Source organism: Heloderma suspectum, chromosome 1 (genome assembly GCF_057233095.1).
Source record: "Heloderma suspectum isolate Gila_16-S chromosome 1, 16-S_ref, whole genome shotgun sequence".
Classification (NCBI taxonomy): domain Eukaryota; kingdom Metazoa; phylum Chordata; class Lepidosauria; order Squamata; family Helodermatidae; genus Heloderma; species Heloderma suspectum.
In genome coordinates, this window is record NC_139458.1 from 333,788,012 (window position 1) to 333,815,706 (window position 27,695).

Consider the following 27,695-nt stretch of genomic DNA (forward strand, 5'->3'; position numbering starts at 1 on the left):
CACTCCACAGGTAGTTTGACTCCAACCCATTATATGTAGTATACTAAGCACATAATTTGTGCTTTTTTTGGGGGGTACGTAATTTTCTGATTAAATGGAATATGAATATATACATATATTTCTTTGAAATGATGTCTGTTATGGCTCCTCTTCTAAAAAGAATCTGTGGAGTATATAATTCTTGTAATTAATTAAGGACTCATCAAACATCTATATTTCAAGTCTGTACCAATAAATAGTTTTACTGTAATCCAGAGCAATCCAATATTCAAGAGAAAGAAAAATTAACAGTTTGCAAAATCTAACCTTAATATTTGAAATTGTACACCTTGCTTCAGAACTGAGTATTATGGTGCAAATATTTTAGCAACCATTTCAATTGGCATTTATATTCTCTCTCACAACCCAACATGAAATGTCTTCCTGCAACTGCTGTTATCTCCACATATAGATAAATGTTATTTGAGGAAGTGACTCCGCCTTATCCAACAGGGTGCTTAGGTCTTCACCGATTCCCTTCCACAAGTGGTGGAACCCACCACTTCTGCAAGGGAGATTTGTTGCTTCCTAGAGGAAGCCCTGAAATGTGCATAAACATGCCATCGTTGCTGCAAGAAGAGGAAGCCCTTCAGTATTGCAAGGCAGGTGGGATCCGGCACTCCTGCTGTTGCTGCCTTGCTGGAGCTGTACCTCCACCTGTGGGACTTCTACTCTGCCTCCTTGCAGACCCAGGTCCAGCCAAGCACCACCCCACTCCCAGCTGCAACGCCTGTGGGAGCTGGGGCATAAAACCTAGGCCCTGTGGGGGTGGGACCTCTGCCGGCGGGTGTCGCTGCCAAAGGGGGTGACACCAAAGGGGGTTGCCCCTTTGGGGGAGCCACTTCGGGGGAGCACGAGGGCGAGGGCCTGTCCCTCTGCTTGAAAGGAAGGAAGGGGACTGTTTGCCTCAGTGTGACCTGCTGGACTGCCTGCATTAAATATGTGTTTTCCAATGAAGGGGGGAGGTGTTGGGAGCCAGGGAATGGCCATTATGGTTCTTCAGGGCAGAGGGAGATACAGAGGGGGGAGACAGTCACACTCTAAAGGCAGAGTGTGTAACAGTAGGGTGCTTACTGTCCCTAAACTGTTCCCCAATTCAAATAACCTGGATGGCCCTGGCAACAGACCCCCTGGGTTGAAACTGCTGCTGCTGAATGCCAGGTCAGTGAATAGTAAAACAACTGCTATCCAGGACTTGATCCTGGATGAGCACACTGACCTGGCTTGTATTACAGAGACCTGGCTGGACGAAGCTGGGGGGGTTAATCTCTCTCAGCTCTGCCCTCCTGGGTTCTCTGTTCAGCAGCAGGCAAGACCTGGGGGGCGGGGAGGTGGAGGCAGTAGTCTATCGTGATTCGATCCCCCTTACCAGGTGCCCTATCCCACAGTCTGCTGGGTTCGAGTGTATTTGAAGGTGGGTGCCCGGGACAGAAGAGGGATTCTGTTGGTGTACCGTCCACCCCGCTGCTCAACAGTCTCTCTTCCTGAACTAGCCGGGGTAGTCTTGGGTTTGGCGTTGGAGACCCCTCAGCTTGTTGTGCTGGGGAATTTCAACATCCATGCTGAGGCTGCCCTTTTGGGAGTGGCTCAGGAGTTCATGTCCGCCATGACAACCATGGGTCTGTCCCAGAAGGTATCTCGCCCCACACATGCTGCTGGGCACACTCTGGACCTCATTTTCTGTGCTGAATGGGGTGATAGTGATCTGAGTGTGGAGGAACTCTCTATAGTTCCGTTGTCATGGACAGATCACTACCTGGTGGGGTTTAGAATTGCTGGCACTCGGAACCTCTGCAGGGGTGGAGGACCGATTAAGATGGTCCACCCCAGGAGGCTGATGGATCCGAATGGTTTCCTGACAACTCTTGGGGATTTTCCTGTTGCCTCGGCAGGCGATTCTGCCGAAACCCTGGCCAATCTCTGGAATGGAGAAATGACCAGGGCCGTGGACACAATCGCTCCTGAGCGTCCTTTCTCATGAAGTGGAGCTGCACCAGCACTCTGGTTTTCTAGGGAGCTGGCAATGATGAAATGAGTGAGAAGATGACTAAAGCGACGTTGGCAGAAAACTCGGAGTGAATCCGATCGAACACGGACTAGAGCCTATTTGAAGGCCTACTCTGTGGCAATATGGGCAGCAAAGAAAATATTTTTTTCTGCCACTATTGCATCTGCAAAGAGCCATCCAGCGGAGCTGTTTCGAGTGGTTAGGGGTCTTTTACACGCTAGCCCGCAAGAGGGTAATTTAAAGCCCTCGACAGCCCGCTGTGAACAATTTGCTCAGCACTTTGCAGACAAAATTGCTTGGATCCACTCTGACTTGGACGCTATAGCTGCTACAGACCCAGAGGATGTAACTTTGGCCCCTGCTTGTCCAGTGTTGTTGGATATTTTTCAATTTGTACAGCCTGAGGATGTGGACAGGATCCTGGGAGAGGTGAGAGCCACCACATGTGTTCTAGATCCTTGCCCTTCCTGGCTCATAAAAGCAGCCAGAGGTGGACTGGCCGAGTGGGTAAGAGGAGTGGTTAATGGCTCCCTTAGGCAAGGCAGAATTCCAGCCTGCTTGAAGGTGGCAGTGGTGAGACCTTTGTTAAAAAAGCCCTCCCTGAACCCCACTATATTGGATAATTATCGGCCAGTCTCCAATATTCCATTTCTGGGCAAGATATTGGAGCGCGTGGTAGCCTCCCAACTCTGGAGATTCCTGGATGAGACAGATTACCTAGATCCATTTCAATCTGGCTTCAGACCCGGTTATGGGACAGAAACAGCTTTGGTCGCCTTGGTGGATGACCTACGCCGGGAACTAGACAAGGGGGAGTGTGTCCCTGTTGGTTCTGCTGGACCTCTCAGCGGCTTTCGATACCATCGACCATGGTATCCTTCTGGGCCGCTTCGCTGGGATTGGACTTGGAGGCACTGTTTTACAGTGGCTCCATTCCTTCCTGGAGGGGCGGACCCAGAAGGTGGTGCTGGGGGACTCCTGTTCGACTCCCTGGCCATTGGCTTGTGGGGTCCCTCAGGGTTCTGTTTTGTCCCCCATGCTATTTAACATATACATGAAACCACTGGGGGAGGTTGTCTGGAGTTTTGGGGTTCGGTGTCACCAGTACGCTGATGACACCCAATTCTACTTTTCCTTTCCATCTAATTCCAAATTCTAATTCTGTTGGGGTACTGAACCGGTGTCTGTCCGCAGTAATGGACTGGATGAGGGCAAACAAATTGAAGCTTAATCCAGACAAGACAGAGGTGCTCCTGGTCAGTCGAAAGGTAGATCAGGGAATAGGGATACAGCTTGTGCTGGATGGGGTTACACTCCCCCTGAAGACACAGGTTCGCAGCTTGGGTGTAATTCTGGATTCAGCCCTGAGCCTGGATGCCCAGGTTTCAGCGGTGGCCAGGAGTGCATTTGCACAGTTGAAGCTTGTGCGCCAGCTGCACCCATTCCTTGAGATGTCTGACTTGGCCACAGTGACACATGCCTTAGTTACATCCCGTTTGGATTACTGTAACGCACTCTACGTGGGGCTGCCTCAGAATAGTGTTCGGAAACTTCAGCTGGTTCAAAGAACTGCAGCCAGACTGCTCAGTGGGGCTGGTTACAGGGAGCATACAACTCCCCTGTTAAAACAGCTTCACTGGCTCCCAGTCTGTTTCCGGGCACAATTCAAAGTGCTGGTTATGTCCTATAAAGCCCTATACGGCTCAGGTCCAGCTTATCTGAAAGACTGTATGAGCCTACTCGTGTCCTGAGATCTTCAGGGGAAGCCCATCTCGCCATGCTGCCATCCTCACAGGCACGCCTGGTGGGAACGCGGGAGAGGGCCTTCTCGGTGGCTGCCCCAAGGCTCTGGAACTCCCTTCCCAGGGAGGCGAGAGTGGCACCCTCCTTGATATGTTTTCGCAGGCATGCAAAAACTTTTTTGTTCCAGCAGGCCTTTGGGGATAACTAGTCTGGACCTGGGAAAATGCGACGTATGGATACCATTTTTATTGTTCTGGTTGTCTTTTAATGTTTTAATATCTTTATAATTTTAATATTGATGATTTAATTATATTTTTAACTTTTATACAGTTGTATTTATTTTTCTATTTATAGGTTTTAATTGTAGCAGTTTTAACGTTGTAAAGCCGCCTTGAGTCCCAGTATTGGGAAAAAGGCGGGATATAATAATAATAATAATAATATCCATCTCTGGAAGGAGGCAGGTTATCCCTGGAAGCACTAAATCTCCCTTGCATAAGGGGGGGGGGGGCACTTGTGTTAGGGAATCTGCAGGGCATAGGAGAATCGGCAGGGGCATAAGCACCCCATTGGATACTGCCCTATAAGTCCAAATGTGCTTGTAGCACCCAGTCACCCAGGAAAAACAAATCAAAACTTGCTCCACTCCTGAAAGGGCTCACCCTACAGAATTTACAGAAGTAAAGTAATTAAAGTAATTAAATTCTCATCTAACTGTGGGATTATTTGGAAGAATTGATGCTTTCGAACTGTGGTGCTGGAGAAGACTCTTACGAGTCCCCTGGACTGCAAGGAGGTCAAATCAGTCCATCCTAAAGGAAATCAACCCTGAGTGCTCATTGGAAGAACAGATACTGAAGCTGAAGCTCAAATATTTTGGCCACCTAATGTGAAGAGAAAACTCCCTGGAAAAGACCCTGATGCTGGGAAAGATTGAAGGCAAAAGGAGAAGGGGACGGCAGAGGATGAGATCGCTAGATAGCATCACCAATGCAATTAATATGAACTTGAGCACACTCCGGGAGAGAGCGGAGGACAGGAAGGCCTGGCATGCTATGGTCCATGGCGTCACAAAGACTCAGACACAACTTAACGACTGAACAACAATGAAAACAAAAACACACAAAAAAAACATTAATAAGCAAAATATTGATCCTTTGTCAAGCAATGAGGAGGATAAAATCTTTCCTGTATTTTCACAACATTATAAAGGTTCATCCATCTGTAGTTGTTGTTTTAAAAAAACAAAAACCTAACGAGAGCCAAGTTTACTCTGATGCCATGAACAGTTAATTAGTAACTGACAGTGTAAGGAATCCAAAATTAGGGCCCCCAGAATCAGATCTATTCAATCTTGAGCTTTCTCTCACAATCATACCTACTCAGTGACCTATCTATATAAACAGGTGTGTGTGTGTGTGTGTGTGTGTGTGACAGACAGACAGACAGACAGACACAGAGACAGAGCGATGGCGATATAGAGGGAGGGAATCTCTCTCTCTCTCTCTTTCTCTCTCTCTCTCTCTCTCTCACACACACACACACTTTATTATTATCAGCACTTCTCAACGGAGGGATATATCAACTGATTGACTTCCAATCAGCAAGTAAGAATGTCCCAGCCAACACCAGAGCTGCATAAGTGACATGCAGCCCAGAACCTCAGTCTTTTCATAATCTCATTGATGAACTTTGTATTATAATAAATGTGTTGTTCAATATATCCACTTTGCTGCTCTTTTTTGTGATGAAGTTTTACACAGATAAGATAATTTAAGCAAATGAAAGGATTCTGGAAAATAGAAAGCTTAGGAAATCACAACCCAGTATTTATTTATTTAAAATATTTCTTGGCCACCTTTCAGGGCAGAAGCCCTCCCAAGGTGGCTTACAGCAATAAATATTTCACATCTCAGATCATCAGCTCTTAACAATACCCCACCAAATAATCACCTTTTAATTTTCACAGAGGTCCTACGTCCTTCTTTCCAATTACTTTGTTCAAAACACAAATTAAAACAGACCCTATTTGAATCCATAGTTCTAGTCTATAAACCAGTCCTGAAGGTAGGAACTGTCAGGGATGAGTCTAAGTGCCCTGAGATGTCTGACAGCTCCAATTCTGAATCAGAGTTGAAGTAGCAGCTAGATCAGAGGCCAGGGAGGTATCCTCCCTAGTGAGCCAAAATGCTGGAAGAGATTCCACCCAAGACCTGGACCAACAGATGGCCCAGAGTCCCTGCCCCCTGCCCTCCACCATAAGAATGCAAGTTTCCAAGAAGGAGGAGGAAGAGGGGTGTGACTTGAGAGATGCTAGGGCACGACACAAAGCAAAGTGTTGTTCGCCGCTCCAAAATCTTTTGATGTGGAGTGGTATATAAATATTGTAAATTAAATAAATAAATAGTGGGAAAAGTTAGGGGCAGGGTTCAGATGCTCTGCCCAGATAGCCACTCTTGGAAGCCAATGTAGGAGGGAGCCACCTTAAGGGAGAGACATCACTGAGAAGCCAGCTTGGCAGGGAGGTTCATACCCCAAACTGTGGGCATCTTTCTCTTCCTCTGGTTCATCACCTCTGCTTAGAGATTGTTGATTAGTTGTTTAGAGCCTGGGGGCAGCCTGAGAGCTTTCCTTGAATCTGCATTTGTAGAGAGACTAGGCTCCAGCAAAATAAAGTCGTATTAGCCTGAAGCTTTGTCTATTGTGGTGTTAATTGTGAAGGGAAAGGACAATCCCATTCTGACAACAACGTGGTATCTTACTATTTGATAAGGCAGTCTAGAATGTAAACTGTTACATTCTAGACTGCCATTGCAACGAAAGGTAGTCCAACTCAAGTAAAAGAGCAACAGGAGATCAATGATGTGGAGTGGAAAATTTTCCATTTCATAAGTTCATTAGTAACAATGAATGGATGCCAACTGCAAATAGAATATTTATCAAGCTTGGCAGTTTCAAAGTTGTAGATGAGTGGTTGTCAGCATATCATGCACAGTTCTTTGGATTGCTAACATTTATTAGTGTGTCCGCCACTGTCAGTACCTTTGTTTTTTTTCTTAAATTTAAACTATGTAAGAGAAGTACTTGCTGTTGTCTTCAAATTTTTACAAGTATTTCATTAAAAATGTATTGTTGTTGTTCAGTCGTGTCCCACTCTTCGTGACCCCATGGACCATAGCACGCCAGGCCTTCCTGTCCTGCGCTCTCTCCTGGAGCGTGCTCAAGTTCATATTCATTACATCGGTGATGATATCTAGCCATCTCATCCTCTGCCGTCCCCTTCTCCTTTTGCCTTCAATCTTTCCCAGCATCAGGGTCTTTTCCAGAGAGTTTTCTCTTCGCATTAGGTGGCCAAAATATTTGAGCTTCAGCTTCAGTATCTGTCCTTCCAATGAGCACTCAGGGTTGATTTCCTTTAGGATTGACTGATTTGACCTCCTTGCAGTCCAGGGGACTCGTAAGAGTCTTCTCCAGCACCACAGTTCCAAAGCATCAATTCTTCGGCGCTCAGCCTTCCTTATAGTCCAGCTCTCACAGCCATACATTACTACTGGGAAAACCATAGCTTTGATTAGACGGACCTTTGTCGGCAAGGTGATGTCTCTGCTTCTTACTATGCTGTCTAGGTTTGCCATAGCTTTCCTCCCAAGGAGCAAGCATCTTTTAATTTCATGGCTACAGTCACCATCTGCGGTGATCTTGGAGCCCAAGAAAGTAAAATCTGTCACTGCTTCCATTTCTTCCCCTTCTATATGCCAGGAAGTGATAGGGCCAGATGCCATGATCTTAGTTGTTTTAATGTTGAGTTTCAAACCAGCTTTTGCACTCTCCTCTTTCACCCTCAACAAGAGGCTCTTTAGATCCTCTTCACTTTCTACCATTAGGGTGGTATCATCCGCATATCGGAGGTTGTTGATAATTCTCCCAGCAATCTTAATTCCGACCTCTGATTCATCCAACCCGGCATTTCTCATGATGTACTCTGCATATAGGTTAAATAAGAAGGGTGACAATATGCAGCCTTGTCGTACTCCTTTCCCAATTTTGAACCACTCAGTTGTTCCATGTCTGGTTCTTACTGTTGCTTCTTGACCCTCATACAGGTTTCTCAGGAGACAGGTAAGGTGGTCTGGTACTCCCATCACTTTAAGAATTTGCCACAGTTTGTTGTGATCCACACAATCAAAGGCTTTAGCGTAGTCAATGAAGCAGAAATAGACATTTTTCTGGAATTCTCTTGCTTTCTCCATGATGCAGCGAATGTTGGCGATTTGATCTCTTGTTCCTCTGCCTCTTCGAAACCCAGCTTGTACTTCCGGTAGTTCTTGGTTCGCATACTGCTGAAGCCTAGCTTGTAGGATTTTGAGCATCACCTTGCTGCCATGTGAAATGAGCGCAATTGTGTGGTAGTTTGAACACTCTTTGGCGTTGCCCTTCTTTGGAATTGGAATGTAAACTGACCTTTTCCAGTCTTGCGGCCATTGTTGAGTGTGCCAAATTTGTTGGCATATTGAATGCAGCACTTTAACAGCATCATCTTTTAGGATTTTAAATAGCTCAGCTGGAAGACTGTCATCTCCGCTAGCTTTGTTGTTAGTAATGCTTCCTAAGGCCCACTTGACTTCACTCTCGAGGATGTCCGGCTCAAGTTCAGTGACCGCACTATCATGGCTATCAGGGACATTCAGATCTTTCCTGTATAGTTCTTCTGTGTATTCTTTCCACCTCTTCTTAATCTCATCTGCATCTGTTAGGTCCCTGCCTTCTTTGTCCTTTATCATGCCCGTCTTTGCACAAAACGTTCCCTTGAGATCTCCGATTTTCTTGAAGAGATCTCTAGTCTTTCCCAATCTTTTGTTTTCCTTGATTTCTTTGCATTGTTCATTTAAGAAGGCCTTCTTGTCTCTCCTTGCTATTCTCTGGAACTCTGCATTCAGTTGGATATATCTTCCCCTTTCTCCCTTGCTTTTCGCTTCCCTTCTTTCCTCAGCTACTTGTAAAGCCTCATCAGACAGCCACTTGGCTTTCTTGCATTTCTTTTTCTTTGGGATGGATTTCGTTGCTGCCTCCTGAACAATGTTACGGACCTCCGTCCATAGTTCCTCAGGCACTCTGTCTATCAGGTCTAATCCCTGAAATCTATTCCTCACCTCCACTGTATATTCATCAGGGATATGATTTAGGTCATACCTGAATGGTTTAGTGGTTTTCCCTACGTTCTTCACTTTAAGCCGAAATTTTGCAACAAGATGCTCATGATCTGAGCCACAGTCAGCTCCAGGTCTTGTTTTGACTGACTGTATAGAGCTTCTCCATCTTTGGCTGCGAAGGACATAATCAATCTGATTTCGATATTGACCATCTGGTGATGTCCATGTATAGAGTCGCCTCTTGTGCTGTTGGAAAAGAGTGTTTGCTATGATCAGCGTGTTCTCTTGGCAAAACTCTATTAGCTTTTGTCCTGCTTCATTTTGTACACCAAGGCCATGCCTGCCTGTTATCCCGGTGATTTCTTGACTTCCTACTTTAGCATTCCAATCCCCTATGATGAAGAGGACATCTTGTTTTGGTGTTCGTTCTAGAAGGTGTTGTAGGTCTTCATAGAACCGATCAACCTCAGCTTCTTCGGCCTCAGTGGTTGGGGCATAGACTTAATTACTGTGATGCTGAATGGTTTGCCTTGGATTCGTACTGAGGTCATTTTATCATTTTTAAGATTGTACCCCACTACTGCTTTTCCCACCCTTTTGTTGACTATGAGTGCTACTCCATTTCTTCTAAGGGATTCTTGCCCACAATAGTAGATATGATGGTCACCTGAATTAAATTCACCCATGCCTGTCCATTTTAGTTCAATGATTCCCAAGATGTTGATGTTCAATCTTGCCATCTCATGTTTGACCACCTCCAGCTTACCTTGATTCATTGATCTGACATTCCAGGTTCCTAAACAATATTGTTCTTTACAGCATCGGATTTTCTTTTCACCACCAGACACATCCACAGCTGAGTGTCCTTTCGGCTTTGGCCCAGCCGCTTCACTCTTTCTGGCGCTACTTGGAAATACTCTCTGCTCTTCCCCAGTAATATATTGGACACCTTCTGACCTGAGGGGCTCATCTTCCGGCGTCATCTCTTTTAGCCTTGTGATACGTTCCATGGGGTTTTCTTGGCAAGAATACTGGAGTGGGTTGCCATTTCCTTCTCCAGTGGACCACATTTTGTCAGAACTCTCTGCCATGACCTGTCCGTCTTGTGTGGCCCTGCACGGCATAGCTTATGGCTTCACTGAGTTACGCAAGCCCCTTCGCCACAACAAGGCAGTGATCCATGAAGGGGGATGTATACACAAAAATGTATACATAGCACTTAAATCACAATAAGTGTGCTTTAATCCCCCCACCCATTATTTCAGGTCAAATACTTGTGATAGCACTCCAGGTGCAGGGAGAGAAAAGGGGAGACATCTCTCCCACCCCCTCTCATCTCTGGTGCACTGCATAGCATTGAGCCAGGACCCAAAGCCCTGGGGGCCTTGGGACATCTAGTTTTCCCAAGGGCTGCCGCAATGGGATCCTAACAGGACTGAAAGAAAGGGACTGATTTAGTAGACACCTAAGGCAAATAAGACAATGTGGTATTGCGCTGACTGGATATTTGTAAGGACATATCTCATATTTTAAAGTGTTGGGCTGAATGTATGGGGTTTGCAGTGAACATGGGAAGGAAATGTGAACTCTAAAAAGAATGAATTGCAAAGATGGGAGAGGTTTGGGAGTAGATGGTTGACTGTGTGGGTGGGGTTGTGTACAAGCAGGTGTAAGAGTGTTTGTACACTGTCAGAATTTGGAGGCATAAGATGTATGTCACCATTGTTTTGCTCTACAAAACTGACCTATAGGATCCTTTTCTTGAAATACATGTTCAGTTCTACACATGTAGAAAGACTTTATTCTGACCAAACAAAAGGTCTCTTTTTTCCCTTGGACTTTACTCTCCCCTGCTAGGCTCTGGGATACATCATTAAGATGAACAGAAAGGCAGATTCTACAACTGCCCAAGATCTAATTGTCCTTATCATTTCAGCAAATCATTCATCCGGCAAATAATTTCTTTCTGTCTACAGAAAAAGATGGATTTTGGCAAGCTTAATTATCCGAAACTTGAGCTCAGATGCAGGTCAGTTCTAATGCCTGGTGTCAAGGATTGCGTTAAGGGATTTGCTACAGAAGGGTCTGCTACCATGACAATATGGAAGCAAACTTATACCTTCAGCTTCGAAATAAAATTAGTTTTGCCCTTCATGCTGTTTTTCACTTCACTTGCTTGAAATCCTGATCCATTCTAATCTAGTTCTTGCTACACCAGGACCATTTCTAGACTACTGGTTGAATTATTAAGTGTAGAATATGTATTTTATTTTAAGAAGTTTGAAGAAAGCTAAGAAGATAGAGACAAAGAGCACCAATATTTCTTAGATTTTGTTCACCCTTAAAGGTGTACATAAGTATCCAAACAGTTCGTCACCTCAGAAGGCTCTAACTCTACAATTGCACATGTTGTAATGTAATTAATAGTCCTCCACAATGAGATACTTCAGAGACACAGAAATATTTTAGGATAAGTCTTAAAGATGCCAGGTTTAGGATACAGCAGCAGCAGCAGCAGTACTGCCACTTAAACTCTGTAGGCGCACAAATAAAACCATGCATTCAATACCATGTTATTATGTATTTTATTTTAGCTTGACTGGGCATTTTGATCACACCCAGATACAAATTGAAGAAGTAATATACGCAGGATCTTCGGGGGGGACGACGTGTTTCCCAGTGGAAGGAAAAACTACACAGATGAAAGAATGTAAGCTAAAAAAAACACCTGATGTTCAAGTATTTGGCACTTTGAGTAATTTAGAAAAATATCATAGTACTAAGCACAATTACTTGGAAATAAGTTTCATTAAATCGAATGAAGTGAGGAAAAAAACCTTAAACCTCACCCAAACAATGCTGATATTAATACAGAGCACAATAAAGAATAAAGAGAGGGTTTGTTGGTTTTTATTAAAATTAGATTTTTTTTCCTCCCTAAAACAGGTCACTTCTTTAGGTCAAGAAATGTTTGTTCTTTACGCATTCAGAGAAAATACTTCAAGAGCACTCACTTTTGTCCATTCCTTAGCAGAAGCAAATCAAGCAAAAGGTTGTCACAAGGTTACAAAAGGATATCCAACAAAATATAAGCAGAGACAAGGTTGGGATTCAGCCAATCTTTCTATGTACAATGAAAGGAAGGCTGGCTTGTTCCTCAACTTCTCTCTCTCTCTCTCTCTCTCTCTCTCTCTCACACACACACACACACACACACACACTCTTTGAGAACTGTACAGACAGAAGATACTTGGAGTGCATGATCATTTTAGGCAGCATGAGTTCATCCCTGAAAGAGCAAGATGGAAAGGGATGTCTTAACATGTTTTTTTTTCTTAACCCACAAAATTTTTGTTGACATAATAAAACGAATCTCCCATGTGAAGCTTCCAGATAATTTTTGCTTAGCTAATTTAGAAACCATGAAAACATAATTACACCCATTTGAATCCTTAAGTAATGCTGTGAGGCAGGGTTTTCTGCTGACAGAGTCCCAGAGGATTTTTTTTTTTTAACACAGTAAATCAAAAAGCTTGGGTGGAAAATTTGTAATCTAACCTCTTACAGATCTGCTAGTTAAAAAACACAGACACTTCTCCTGAGATGTGAAAATGGAGCTAAGTGGCCAGCCTCTTATTTCTAAACTAGTATTATTCTTAACCGGGTTGGTCAACAAGCGTTCCCCAGTTACATTTATTCAGTGATAATCAATCGAGGGAGCTTGCTAGAGGCATCTTTATGTTCTCAACAGGAGTTTTAAACCGCTGGCTTTGAAGTGCTGAGGTTTGTGGGGGGTTTTCCTCTTCTTTTCTTTTGTCCTTACATTTTGAGTTTTTGATCTGTTTTTAAATTTCCTTGTATGTGGTGGTTCTTTTTCATTTTCTTCGCTTAGCATTAGGGTTAGTCAATGTATATGTCTGATTAGTTGTTATAAGTATCCTGGATACTTTGGATATCCACTGTGTAATCTTGTTTTTATATGGGTTATTTTGAGGTGATGGAATGCTCTAGAATATAAGAGAAGGAGCAGTAGGTTGCCACCAAATGACTTTTCTAAGGCTCTGCACCTGCTGTAAATAATGTCTACAGTGTAAATAGATGTTTCAGATGTATAATTGTTTCTGTTGTATTCTTCTTTTGGTTGCTTTTAATTTGTGAATTATGTCCTTGAATATTATTACTTGGAATGTTAGGGGCCTAGGTACTCCGAACAAGTGAAAGCAAGGGCTTTCCAAACGTAAGAAGCTTAAAAGCAGATGTTGCTTTCTTACAGGAAACTCCTTTTTTGGTGGAAGATAAGGACAGACTCCACAAAGATTGGGTAGGAAAAGTTTATGTGAGGTGCAATTCTAAGAAAGCTAAAGGTGTGGTTATACTTGTACATGAAAATGCACCAATATTGGTGTTACAAGCAATATCTGATCCAGAGGGATGCTTATTTTTTTATGTAAATTTACAAATAAGGTATATGGTCATTTGTATATGGTCCTAGTTTGGATTTGCCTACTATGTTTCATGAGTGCCTTAGGGTGCAATCCAATGGCCACTAGACAGCGTCTAGATGGCCATAGGATTTTTCAGTTTCTGGGACCCAAGCTCGGAGCCAGCGTTCCGAGCTTGTTTCCCAGAAATCCAACTCCCCGCCCCTTTCTATGTGCTGTCTGGCCTCCCCCCCCCCACTCAGAGGCACCCCAACTAGACAGCTGAAATCAGCCATCTAACCGCAAATGCAGTGCAGCCAGAGTGCAGAGGGGAAGATCCCCTCTGCTCTCTGCCTGCTCTGCACTCGATAGTTCGGAGGCAGCCGACTATTCCCATAGGATTGCACCCTTAGTCACCTGCATACTATTATTTATGAACATTTGTTAATTGATGGGGATTTTAATGAACTTCTAATCCCACTTTTGGATAGGAGTAATCCCTCTCGCAAATTTCAGTTTATAATTTGTTTAATGTTGAAGGCTTATACGTCTGAGTTAGGTTTGATTTATGCATGGTGTATGTTGGATCCTTTGGGGTGGAATTCTACTTTTTTTTACAGCTGTGTATCAAAATTGTTTTCAATTATATTTTTTTGGTTTCTTCTCTGCTATTTCAGTGCATGACAGCATGTGATGTTGATACAATTGCTATTTTGGACCGTGCTCCTATCTATTTAGCAATCAAATTGCCTAATTCTGTTAAATCTTTTGGCACTTGGCACATGAATGTTTCACTTCTTAATGATCACAATTTTAAAACACAGATGGCTTCCAGACGTAATGAATATTTTGAGATTAACAAGGGTTCAACCACGTCTTGTGCTATTGAATGGGAGGCATCGAAGGTTTATATGAGGGAAAGGATTACTGCATATGCTTCTCAAAAGAAAAAGCTTAAGGTCATGCAAGAAGAGGACTTGGATAAAACAGGGAAGTTCTTATTAAGTCATTTTGCAGAATTTTTATTCTGAACTCTATAGTAGGGATAGGTATTCTACAAATTAGGAATTTGAACATTTCAGATTTGGTTCTTCCACAATTGGATTTGCAGCAAAAGGAACTACTTTAAGAGTATGGAAGATGATAAGTCTGTCACTGAGAATATCAGAAATGGGAAAGCTCTGGAGCCAGATGTTCAGAATCTCAGAGAGGGATGGAATAGGGAATTAGAATGGTGTATAAAGTCTAATCAATGAAACGATGCCCTAGTTTCCATATGTACTATTTCTGTAGATCTAAAATTAGGCTGATTCAACAAAAAATGATGTTTAGCATATATTCGACACCACAGAGGCTTGCTAAGAAGAAGCTGGCTAGCTCTGCTAGATGCTGGAGATGTAATGCAGACAATGCCTCATTTAGACATATGAAGTCATATAGTGGCTTCCTTCTGGTTGGAAGTTATTGCTCATAGGGGATTCACAGATAGACAGGGAAAATGAACACTGAGAGCCCTTGCAGTTGCAAAGAGACTCATATGTCAAGCTTGGAAGGATGAAAGCCCACCATTTCATACAGATGCTTATTTAGATATGTGGACTGCATATATTAATGTATATATTTGAAACAGAGGTGTCAAATCCTTTTTTCCTCTTTTTTCCTTTCTTTTATCAATGGTACATAAATGATTATTGGGCTTGGCATATGTTTTATGTCATGTTCTGTCATTTTTTCCTTTTCTTTCATGGCTTCCCCCCTCCTTTCTTTTATTTTTTTGTTTTTGTTACATTTGCAAATATATATATATATATATATATATATATTTTAAACATAGGGGTTTTAAACCTGGCACCTGATTACACAGATTCAGTGTCCTGTTTCCCACAAGATCACTTGGTGATATGTATGGTCCTCCACAGAATATTTGGCAAGTGATTTGGCAGGAAATATGCTGTAATAAAATTAGAAAAGCTGAACAACAATTCAGGCAAGCTAAAAGGGAACAGATTAAATTATGAGCGTCTCTCTTTCTCAATGAACACCGTAGCATGATTTAAGGGAGGATACACTGGAGCATGATTTTATCCCTATAATTGAAGGATAAAAATCAAGGCGGGGCATTGCTTTCATCCTACAGTATGGCATGTCTTGATATTCATATTTGAAACTGTAACTGTTACAAGGGTGAGTACATGACTATTTACCAAGTGGTACCCTAGCACAGCAATTGTCTGTAACTGTCCTGCAAAACAGTGAGGAGGATCTCACTACCAGCAGCATTTCCTAACACTTCAGAATGCAAACCCACTTCAAAATATGGTTTCAAAACATGGTTTGAGGCAATCCTGTTTCGCTCTAACCACACAACATTAAACTATTGTTACAGCAAACAATGGAAGGAAGGGGAAATCCACGCACGACAGAGGAGGGAGCATGCACAACACTTTCCCAATGTCCAAACCACGGTTGGTGATGAGGAATATTACATCTGATGATTTTTGGTTGTTCAACATTTATTAGTATCTAGATTTGGCCCTGCCGTGTTTACAGCTTCAGAGTCTTCCTCACTATTGGAAGAACTTATTGAGGCTGATCAGGCAAATCAGCCTTTGATCCATGTCTATCCGTGTCACTTATTGTTGGTGAAGAAATATGATACACAAGGTCTTAAGCAGAAATGGAATAGGGAACTGGATTGCCCATTTTGCCTAATCAATAAATCACTGCCTTGGTGTCTGTATCTGATGTATCTATGGCTCTCTTGTATCTCATTCAACAAAACCTTTTGTTTGGTTTCTATTGTTTTGTTTTGTGTGATGCTGCAACATCACTTTAATAAGGGTTTGTCTTCTCTCTCTCTCTCTCTCTCCCCTCCCCCCGCCATTAAAAAAAAGGGTTTGTCGGAGGGAGCAATCCTATGGCCCCTAGACATTGTGTAAGGGGCCATAGGATACTGGGCATTCCCCCCTCTGAGATGGGAGACAGCGCTCCGACCTCAGAAGGAGAGTTGGAGATCCATCCCCCTTCACTCACCCACTCAGAGCTGGAGCAGAAAGAATTGTGTTGGCTGCCCTCAGAGAGGGGGAAAGGGGGGTGTTCTGGTGGGCGGAGAGGGGAGGAGACTGGAGATACCAGGATACAAGTTATCCTTCCCCTCTGAAGCACCGCCTGTCTAGTTAAATATGGAGGAGGAGGGAGAGGTGAACATCACTTCTGCCACTCCTCCCGCCCTGCATTGGATGAACGGAAGCCTCCGAGTTCAGATACTTCTGATCATCGAGGGCGCAATCTATAGGAATGCACCCTAAGTCCACTCACTGTTGGAGGTGTAACGCAGCAAATGCTTCTTTTATGCATAAGTTTTGGCAATACCTGGTAGTTGCTCCTTTTTGGAAGGAGGTCATTTTACAGATACATTTTGTATTGGAGCAGTCCTAAATATTTACTTATGGATCTGCTCTTTTAAATTGTCTACCTGCTTCCTGGAAGTTAATGCATGGGCAGCAGAAATGGATTCTCCACGCCCTTCTGACAGCTAAAAGACTGATATTACAATACTGGAAGGATAAATGCTCACCTCCTAAAATGCAATGGATTGAGGAACTTGCGCTTTCAACATTTGTGCTGTATAGGTAGTAGCAATGACTGCAAGAGTCAGCGGGCCTCAGATACAACTGTTCTTTATTCAGCACACACAGAAGTGAGGGCTTAGCAGAAACTCCACCCACCGTTGCTGCTTCCAATTCTACAGGAGCTGCCAAGGTTCAAAAACAATAACTAATCCACAGTACCCCCTAGAATACATAACAATTTGAAAGCAAATACCATTCAATGAACACCACCTGTGTATTTTTTCTTTCTTTCTCCCCCCTCCCTTTCTTTCCTTTTGTTGAAATTTTACAATAAACAGTAAGTTTAAAAAAACAAAACAAAACAATGTCTGATTATTTCTTCTGGTGATTTTACTTTGGCCAGTGCTTTCTACTTCAGGTCAAGCTCTTATATGACACGCTGTCATTCATCGACTTCAATATTTATCCAAACTGATTAAGAATGATTGTTGTATATTTCCACCAACAGAAGACAGAATCTCCAAACTGTGTCGTCGCATCATCAACATTATCGTCATCATAGCTCATGATCTGAAAACCTCAAAACTTAACTAATGCAGAACAAAGAAAGATCACATCTCTAGGATTCTCATCAAGGTCCATGCAGTCACTTAAGACTGACCATCCCCTGCTGCACGATACCAACTCCAAGAGAGGAAAAAAGCCTCTCATAAACTGAAGTTCCAGGGCCCCACAGCTCATTGAGGCCCCCAATGACCACACAAACAGTGGTAGGCAATGGCAAATAGGCCGAGTGTCCACACCAGTGTCTACAACACTGCTTGTTTCAGCATCCTTTCTTCCTATTTTAAAAACACTTTATAGGTAGAGGGCAACCAGCTAGGCATGTACAGATGTTTATTTTATTATTTTTATTTTAAAAAATACTCCCAAGTGAATGTGTTGAGCATCAGGAGAACAGAACAGAACTCCATTTTATTCCTGTACTTACAATAGTGCTATGATTTACGTGAGTTTAAAATACAAAACTGCATATGCTCAGAATATTTCTATCTTTAAAAAAAAGGGGGGGTGGCAAACATATTGGGAATGTAGACACAGTTTTAAATCATGGAATGGTGGCTGGAGTGGAGAGGCAAAGAGAAATGTTAGCTGTGTGCTTCATAACTGAAGTAAAACACATGAACATCTAAACCCACCACCCAACCCCCACCATAAGACCATTCAGGGTCTAAAATTACCTAGCTGCACCACTGACTGAGTTCCCTGATTGCTGGAAACTTATGGATAGCTCAAGTATGCTTTACGCTAACTGAGCAAAAAGCAGGTTGCCATTCCACTTCCTAGGCTAACCATGGATATAGGGATTGGCAACCTGTGGCCCTCCAGTTGTTTTGGCCTACGACTGCGAACAGCCCTAGACAGCATAGTCAATGGTGAGAATTGATAGGAATTGTAGGCCAAAACACCTGGAGTCCCACAAGTTGCCCACCCCTGAGGGATGGGATGGAAGGAGTCAAGGAGGCTACATCTGGTCCTCCTGAGAAGCTGACCCAGAGCCATTTGAATGGGTAGTATATAGGCATCACTCGCGAATGGACAAATGCACAGATATTTGGTCTGCTTTTGTTTAAGCTTATGCTTAGCTCCTGTCTTTTGTATAAAGTTGTACTTAGTGGAACACTGATATTTTTATGCATGTAATTGTTTTTGTTTCCCCCCCCCCATGATTTGTTTTGTTAAAACCACAATAAAAAGTTAATTAAAAAAACACCCCCCATCTTCTCTGGTCTCCAGAACATTAGTTAAACAAAGAGCAGAGTACTTTTCTATCCATTTATAAATAAACCTAGGATGACAGTTAGGAGATATGAAAAATTATGGGATACATAAAGCAGGTGATAAAATGAAGAGATAGGAAAGCTGCATAAAAATTGGTGATGTACTCATTTTGTGAGGATTTCTTTGCTGCATGTTGGGAGAATGGCTCCCCTTTCCTCTCCTTTAGACTTTCAGATTCATGACTACCACCACAGGTTTTCATGGGAGGAGATGTTTGTTTTATTTGGGGTTTGTTTTTGTTTTACATCCCAACTTCGCAAAGGAGCAACTGTATGAGAATCTGGGATTTCTCTTTTATTGAATGAGGGGAAAGCTTGAAGATGTGACCCAGGTGAACACTATATGGCAGCCCAGAGAAAGCAAATAAAAATCTCCAGAAAAGTCGGAAGTAGAACACATATCAGCCTGAGCTTAGGGAATTTCCTAGAGCTTTCCTATTACCAGATGCATGAATCAAAGGAAGGCATATTAGCTGTGGGCTTAGATTCCATCTCATCAACATTTCCCAATAATCTAAATTTAGATAATGGGGTAACCTCATGTACATGTGGGTGTTTGCAAGTGCTTCATTTTGTCAGGTCTGATTCATTATTTCTAAATGCTCGAGGGAAGCAATATTAAAATGTGGACTTGGAAAAATATTAACATTCCCAAAGGTAGTAATTATATTTTACTTGGGCAGGGCCAGGCTTTCCTTCACTACCCCATCTCAAGTCTTCTGGGTGTTTTGTGTCTTCTTCACCCTATACCGTTGCTTTTGTTTAACAGGAAAATCAGGTTTGTGTGTTTCAGTAGCCAAAAGAAAAAACACAAACATCATATAACTTGGGAAAGGAAGGTAGGCACAGAGAGGCATAACATTTCATGATGGGTCCCAAGTATTTCAACACTTCAAAACCACACAGAATACTTTTAAAAATAAGCACTGTAAACTAATGTGAATCAAAAATGCAGATCTTCCTTGTTCTCAGGACATGCAGGAGGTAATACTCACCAAGTTTCCTAAGTTCACAGCGATGCTGGCATATCTCATATTTTCACAGTTACTGGGTTGTATCTAATGTTAAGTCCTACTTAAAGTACACCCATTGAAATGAATGGGACTTAAACTGGGATGCAGAACCTCAGGCTCGGAGGCTAAATTTGTCCTACTAGATGTCACAGTCTGCCCCTCCAGGGTTCCCCCAATGGCCACGCCCTTTACTTGTTCCCCCCAACCACCAAGTGTTTGGCTTTTCTAAAAAATTTCCCCCATTCTAAAGGTTGAAATGCTTCCCTTAACGCTTAGTTACTGGTAGTAAAAATTTTAAGCTAAAGTAATCTGGTATTTTTGGTAACTTTGGCCCTACCAACTACTAGTTGGCCCCTGAGAGCTTCTCTGAAATGGAATTTGTCCATTTGGCCCAATGTTAAATTAACATTGTATATAACCCATTGGGTACTACCCAAGTGTACACAAACCTAGAGCTGCCTGTAGCTAGTCCAAACACAGCCCACAATTAAGAGTCACAGCAAAAGTCCCTTCTGCATATTCACCTTTTGACAGGTGCTGTCACGAATGCCTACTGCTGCTACCACAGCAAACCTGCCAGAGTCAGTCACAGCAGCCAGGTTCCCCTGGGCTGGAATCACAGCCCCTCCACCAGTTTCTGGCCCAGGTCAGTTCACTGTCCTTCTCTTCAGTGCATTGTCCTTCTCTGCTACCTCTCTTCAAGGGGACAGGAGAAACCACCCACAACTCTCCACCTCCAGCAATCCCAGAAGCAAAGCAGTACCTTCTTCATTTATTCTAAATGAATATGTGCATGAAGAACTGGTCATTTGTGGAATCTCAAAAGGAACCCCTATTGTCGATATGTCCATGAGGAGCACAGAGAGTCTCTGCTACCCTCCTTTTCTGCATATATATATATATATATATATATATATATCGTCATGAGTGCACCACAGCAGTGGGCATACAGTGGCTGATCACATTCCTTTTGAATCAATGAAAGCTATCTCCCATGTTGAAAATAGGCCCTATTTTGTATAACATGAAATGGTCCTTGTGCATAAAACAGCTGTCCAGGACAGCTTTCTGAATAACTCCAGGTTACTTCTTCACCTGGGCTGTTAGGCTATACTGCATTCCATTATGCAAGCTATTCTTGGCAACCACAATCGTCAGAATCCATTGTGCAAGATAAAATTTAACTCTGGTTGCCAAAGTTTGGCTTTGCAAAGCCAAAGAGAGAAAACCGGAAAGCATTTGAAAAGGAATCCAATTATTGCGGCCCTTTGCAATTGAGGTGTCTGGTGGTAACCTTCAGGAAATAAGGCACGCAGGCATAGTTAGCAGTGAATAAGCATTACCCTTGGAAAAACAACCCTGACCAGATGCCCCTTATACTGCAGGGCATGGTCATTACTGTAGTCATTTCAGAATAGATTCCTGATAATTAAAATCATCAGCGGGAGTCTTCAAAAGAAAGCTGTGCAAAATAGCTATTCAGAAGCAACTAGCAGTTGTTCTTCCTTCCACAGCCCAGGTTATACGTTCAAAAGGCCAAACAATGCCATTGTTCCATTTAACTGAAGGCAGGCTGTCTTTCATCAGGGAGGATATCAAATGGCCTGTAAATTACACAGTAAAAAATGACTGTCTCATCTTCTAAATTCTAGCCAAATTCAGAAACAAGATAATGAGGGGTGTTCTCGCCTACATTCTCACTCAGCTGTATCTTTCCTTGCTCCACCATGCAAAAAAAAAGAACAACCTGTTGAGCAACATCTGCTCAAGACCATCTCATTTCATGTCACAACCCCCCCCCCCCCAGGTTACAACAGAATACTTTACACACAAGACGATTCCGAGTGGGGAAATGTAGGCTATTAAAGAGATCACACTAGAAACCAGAGGTGCAAGTTTTGATAAATTCAATCAGTACATTAATCAAACTTTAATTGGAGCTTAATATTTGCTTCCCTCCCACCACCACTAACACCAGGACTTCTGGTGCAGAAGCACCACCTCCATCTGTCCTGTATCAAAAATATCAAGAGGAAGATAAGCACGTTCTTCAGTTCCAATGCCATATCTATGTAAACTGAGACAAATACTTTTTACTGTTTCTTTCTCATTAAGTAGGCATGTCTTTGTCTTAGTTTCTCCCTTTTTCTTGGTACAGTAAATAAGGAAAAGTACAAATAACACTTTTGTATATATTCATGCACAGATCAGGTCCAAAACATTTATTCATACATGCATTCATTGCTTCTGAAAGCAAACTATGCAAACAAACAAAAATATTACAATGTGTAGTGTTTCCATATTTTAGGATCTGCAATCTTAACCAAGCTTAGTGGAAAGCAAGTTCCAATTAAGTAAGTTAGTGTCACAGGACTTCCCAAAGTTGGCCATGAGTACACTGGGTGTCCATCGGTCAACACATCTTTCTGAGTCTCACTCTGATTTGTAATGTATGAATCATCATCATCACCACCACCACCATCATCATACTGGACTACCTCAAAGGGCTGGTATACAAATCAGTGAAATAATGTCCTTTGAAACTGAAAGATAATGTCACTAACACCACTACACAATGGCTTGTCAATCTGAGAGACAAGAAGCTGGGGCATGTTTGCCCCCTTCCATACCTTTTTTCAGTCTCTGAACACTCCAAGGCCAATTATTATGAAATATGCAGAAAATAATTATTCTCACTGACTGGGTTCATACAACACACTAAGAATTAGTTGTTGTTGAACTGTGGGTTTATCATGTTGCCTGAACAAAGCACATTTTCTGCAGGGTGGCTTGTTAACCATGCAGGTCAGGGTCACTTACTGCCATGGCTAACAAGCCATCCGGAATCGTACAGCAGCCCATGGGTTCTCAGTGACTTCTCACCCATGGCAAGAAGCCAACCTGGTCAGGGTCACATGACACAACAAGCTGCACTGCCAAGGGTAATTATGCAAAACCCCTCGGCATATGATGGGCACATGCAGCGTATTCAACCAGCCATCATGGCTTGTTAAGCGCCTGCCAATTGTGCAAGCCCTATCTGTATGGTGTGGTGTGGTGTGCGTGTATATGTGTGTGTGAGAGAGAGAGAGAGAGAGACAGACAGACAGACAGACAGACAGACAGACGGAGCGAATGAGAATAATTATTTTCTGCATATTTAATAATTAAGCGAACACCATTCTCAATAAGCAGCAGTCTTAGCAGAATGTGCAGACTACTAAATGTTGTGCTCTCTCCTTTGCCTAATCAAAATGCTTCCGGTTACAATTAATTAAAGACACAGCAATAGATACTAAAAAACAACAGAAGATACTGAGTAACAACAGTTTTGGCACAGTGCGCAGCACACATCCTTGGATCCTTGGCTTTAGCTTAGTTCTTCCTGCACTCAAAAACCCAAGTCAACAGTCATTGTACTGACAAAAAGTAAATGATGAACAAGGGCAATGCAAACAAAAAGCAAGAAAAATTTCATAAGCCATCTCGGTGCTGTAAAACAAGCCTTTGGATGTGTAAAATGCAAGGCTTTTGTGAAGCAATAAATTTAGTCAATGTCAGAATATCTAGGCAACTCAGGCACAATTCATCTTCCACTTGAAAGCTATGTAGAACAATCCTTTACTAACAGCCATGATTTTTCTCTTTCTCTTTCCTGTTTATCTTTTATTTACTGCCTTACAAGGTACTGTTGAATGCCTCAATTTCTAAAACCAATGTTCACCAGTGAAGGGGGGAGGGGGGAGAAAGACTGTTTTTTAACTCGACAGTATATATTTTGTTCTTGCAATGACACTTCCATCACACAGACGCTACGAAACAGGAATCATCAAGGCGCCATTAAATACTTAACTGCTACAATTTATGCTTCTATGGTACAGTATATATTGGAATTCCAGGAAAAAAAGGGACAACTGTTAGAATTTTATAGGGAAAGCATGGGAGAGGTCATGTAGAACATGCCTTGAAATTCATCCTTCTCTTCCCTTCCACATGGGCCTATCTGCAATATTAAAGTGTATAGAAGAGCATGTGGGAACACCTTAGCTTCTAGAGTGATCTCTTCTTTAACCTCAGGTTAGCAATTGTCACCATTTTTCCCAGTGGTAAACCATCCTCAGATGGGGGCAAATTCCTTCTGTGTGCCTTCTGGGCCCTTTTTGCCTTGCTTGTCTCTGTGTGGCCACATGCCCTGGGTCAGCGCCAGCCTGATCACCAGGTAAGACGAGCCTCCTGGATCATGTGACAGATTGGGAGGGACCATGATGCACTTCCCAGTGCTCCAATCAAAGAAGAAGCTGGGTGCTGGCGGTGGAGCAGCTGGCAGCGACCAGCTTTCTCTTCAAAGCTGTCATGCCCCCCCTCCCGGCTGGAGGACTCCTCTTCAGAAGAAGAGCCAGAGCTCCCAGAAACTGAGGGCACCACAGAGCGGTCACTGTCACCAGGCCAGGAGGAGCCTGGACTCCCAGGGGAGATGGCTGCAGGTCTCACTCTGCCAGGTGGAGAGGACTCTGCCTCCGAGGCAGAAGCTGAGCAACCCCCTGCCCCCCAAGAGCATCGTTGCCCCAAGCAACAGGCCAGTAGGCCTTCTGTGAGGAGGAGCACTTGCTTGAAAGGAAGAACTCCTCAGGAGAAAGTGACTCCTCATGAGTAAGGCTCTGACCAGAGAGCTCTGATGTACTGCAGCTGAGCCCTGGGTGGGGCAGCAGGCTTTGGTGCTAAAAGGCTTCATTGCCTGCCTAGCCAGTGTTGGAAACAACGTAAGACTGTAAGAAGAGCCCTGCTGGATCAGACCAAGGGTCCATCTAGTCCAGCATTCTGTTCACACAGTGGCCAACCAGCTGTCGACCAGGTACCCCCAAGCAGAGCATGAGTGCAACACCCTCCCACCCATGTTCCCCAGCATGTCGTGTACATAGGCTCAGTGCCTCTGGTACTGGAAGTAGCACATAGCTGTCAAGACCAGTAGCCACTGATAGCCTTTTCCTACAGGAATTGTCCAACCCTGTTTTAAAGCCATCCAAATTGGTGGCCATCACTACATCCTGTGGTAGTGAGTTCCATAGTTTATGCACTGTGTGAAGAAGTATATCCTTTTATCCTAAATCTCCCATCAATCAGCTTCATAGGATGACACCAGTAACCTTCTCTCATAGGGGAGATGCTCCAGCCCCTTGATCGTCTTAGTTGCCCTTTTCTGCACTTTTTCCAGCTCTACAATATCTTTTTTTTAGGTCTGTTGACCAGAACGGTACATAGTATTCCAAGTGTGGTCACACTATAGATTTGTATAGGGGCAGTATGATATTGGCAGTTTTATTCTCAATTCCTCTTCTAATTATGCCCAACATAGAGTTTGCCTTTTTTACAGTGGCTGCACACTGGGCTGACATCTTCATTGAGTTGTTCACCACAACCCCAAGATCTCTTTCCTGGTCAGTCACTGCTAGCTCAGATCCCATTATTCCAGCTCCTATACCCTCTACCTTGCCTCTTGGACCTTGCCCTGTGACTGATGCTCCGTGCTACTGACCCTTGGACTCTGCTTCTGAACTGTATAGCATATCTGACTGCCTAACTGTGTACTGACCTCTGCCTGCTATCTTGACCGCTCCTGCCTAGCCTGAGCCCCACTGGACTGAACCCTGTGTGCTGGAACATTTGCCGGCTTCATTGCCTTGCTTCTTGGTTAGCCCTGCACTCAAGAGTCTGCTGCAGTCAACACAAGACAAAAGCATGGCGGCAGCTGCTCCAGCGAGGGAGGGAAGCCTCAGAGGTGGGGCAAGCCGCAAGGAAATGGAAATGGCATCAAGTGAAGGGCTGTGGCATTCAAACTCCCAGAAGTGGAGAAGTGGCAGTGCAGCTGTCCTCTGCTTGGTCCTCTTGCTCTTCCCCATCCCCCCTTGCATGGTGGAAGAGGGGTACTGCTGCATAATGAACTGACCAGGAGGAAAGACAAGCAGTATTTTTCCTTTTGGTGGTGGCAGCTGTTGCTGCTGCTGCAGTTTTTCCTCATCCGAGGTAGTGCCTCAGGCAGTGCTTGCTTCTGCCACTGCTGCCTCCCCACCACAAAGCTTTCCATGCGTGGCTGCATCTCAGTCCCACCATTGTAAATCTGTCAGCATGGGAGGCAATTCCATGCCAATCAGTGCTGAGGTGTACAGAGTCAGAGGGAAGATGGACAGAAAACGTCAAACAGCATTAAAACTGCACCAGCCCCCTAAAAGGTAAGGGGAAGCTAGCCATTCTGATAGCAAAGGAAAATGGAGGGCAGCAATTCCAGAGTACAAATAGGGCAATTCTCTCTAGAAACCATTTCCCATCATTCATCTGTAGACAATGGAAAACATTACATGATCCATACAGAAATAGCAGCACTCTCTATTTAACAACGACCTTTAGTGACAGGAGTTATCAATATAATTAGCTGCAATCAAAATACAATTCAAAAGATTAATCAAAGCCATATGTCAGCGAGAAACTGATGAAGGCAATCAGTAAATGCCAGAGCAAAAAGATTGGTCAAGGGAAGTATTATCAAACTATTCTGGCATTCCAAGGTGAAAACGTTGATTTTCTTAACTGAGCATCTTTATAGTACACAAGTAAAATTTGCTTGTGTGTGGCTTGCACAAATGTTCTTACATTTTTATTCTCTCATGTGACAAAAATGATAGGGCCACAATGGTTAATATAAGGGTGAGTCGGAGAAATTGCACTCCGCCATTATAACCAGAAATTGGGGGACGGCCAGTAGGCTCTACAGCTTATACTTGAGAAACGGCTGAGTGGCTTGATCTGAAACTTGGCAGTGTAGGCAAGGTTGGTCTGAGGACGATCTGTGCCGATTTTGAGGTAGAAAGGGGAAGAAATAGCTTATTTAGGTATGTCAGATTTTTCCCCTATTTGCTAGGGTTAAATTTATCGTCCGATTTCTCCATTTGTACTGTATGTCTTTTGGGAAACCATCTGTTGTGTCAGGTCAGGGAGAAGGTCTAGTATGTGCTTTGCCCTAGGAGTAGCATAATATGTTTGTAGTTTTTCTTTCAAATATGACTTTTCAGTCCATGTTATCCTAAGGGACCACATAAGGGTTGCTTTACACATGCCCAGGTCATTCTGGCCAGGAGGCAGGGCGTACAGAATGGGAGTGTGGCTGTCTACCAGGGAAATGGGAGAGAACAGTACCTAAGACACAAAATTTCAGAAGAAATCTGAAACTGCCCCCATGCCCTAGCGAAGGAGAAATTCCTTGAAAATAAAGGCCAAATATAAAATAAAACTATTCCTGTTCTCCAGAAGTGCACTGTTCTTTTCCTAGAGAGAACCTATGTTACAGTAGGCTTTGAATCATTCCATGTGGATGGTATTGGTTACCCATTTGGTACTTGTAATGTGGAATGGTAGCTTCAGTTGCATGATAGCTTCAGTTGCATAGATACCATATGTCTATTCCAGTGAACAGACAAATCTGAGACTTAGGTCCACCACTTTGCCACAGACAAGGGAGTGGTGAAGCTGGAACTAACCACACTGTAGGTTACCATACCATATGCATATTGCCTAAATAACAGTCCATGGGCCAGGGGTCTGAAAAAAGAGTGAATGTTGCCATCTGGAGTGAATAAGTGAGGTAGCCTTTTTTTGATAGCCTATGACCCTAGCAAAATTATTAGTAACGATTAGCTACTGCATTCATGGCCTGCTGTGGGCTTCCCACAGGCATCTGGTTGACTACTGTGTGAACTAGATAGGTCTGCTTCAACATGGCTCTTAAGTTCTTATGTTCTGCAGATGCAAGCAGTCTTGGGCAGTGCTCACATGTATCTGTATGAAGACGGATTTGATGTGCCCAGCAATATGCCATACACAACACTGTGACAACCAAACTGGTGAAGAGCACTTTCA

The 27,695-nt window shown here is 43.3% G+C and overlaps 1 protein-coding gene and 1 pseudogene across 2 annotated transcripts in view; one reads left to right on the plus strand and one right to left on the minus strand.

Moving 5' to 3' along the window:
- PTPRK (protein tyrosine phosphatase receptor type K) overlaps positions 1-27,695 on the minus strand; it is a 516,066-nt gene that overhangs the window by 268,141 nt on the left and 220,230 nt on the right. The gene's annotated exons all lie outside the window — the stretch shown is intronic.
- LOC146359519 (uncharacterized) lies at positions 597-27,668 on the plus strand (annotated as a pseudogene).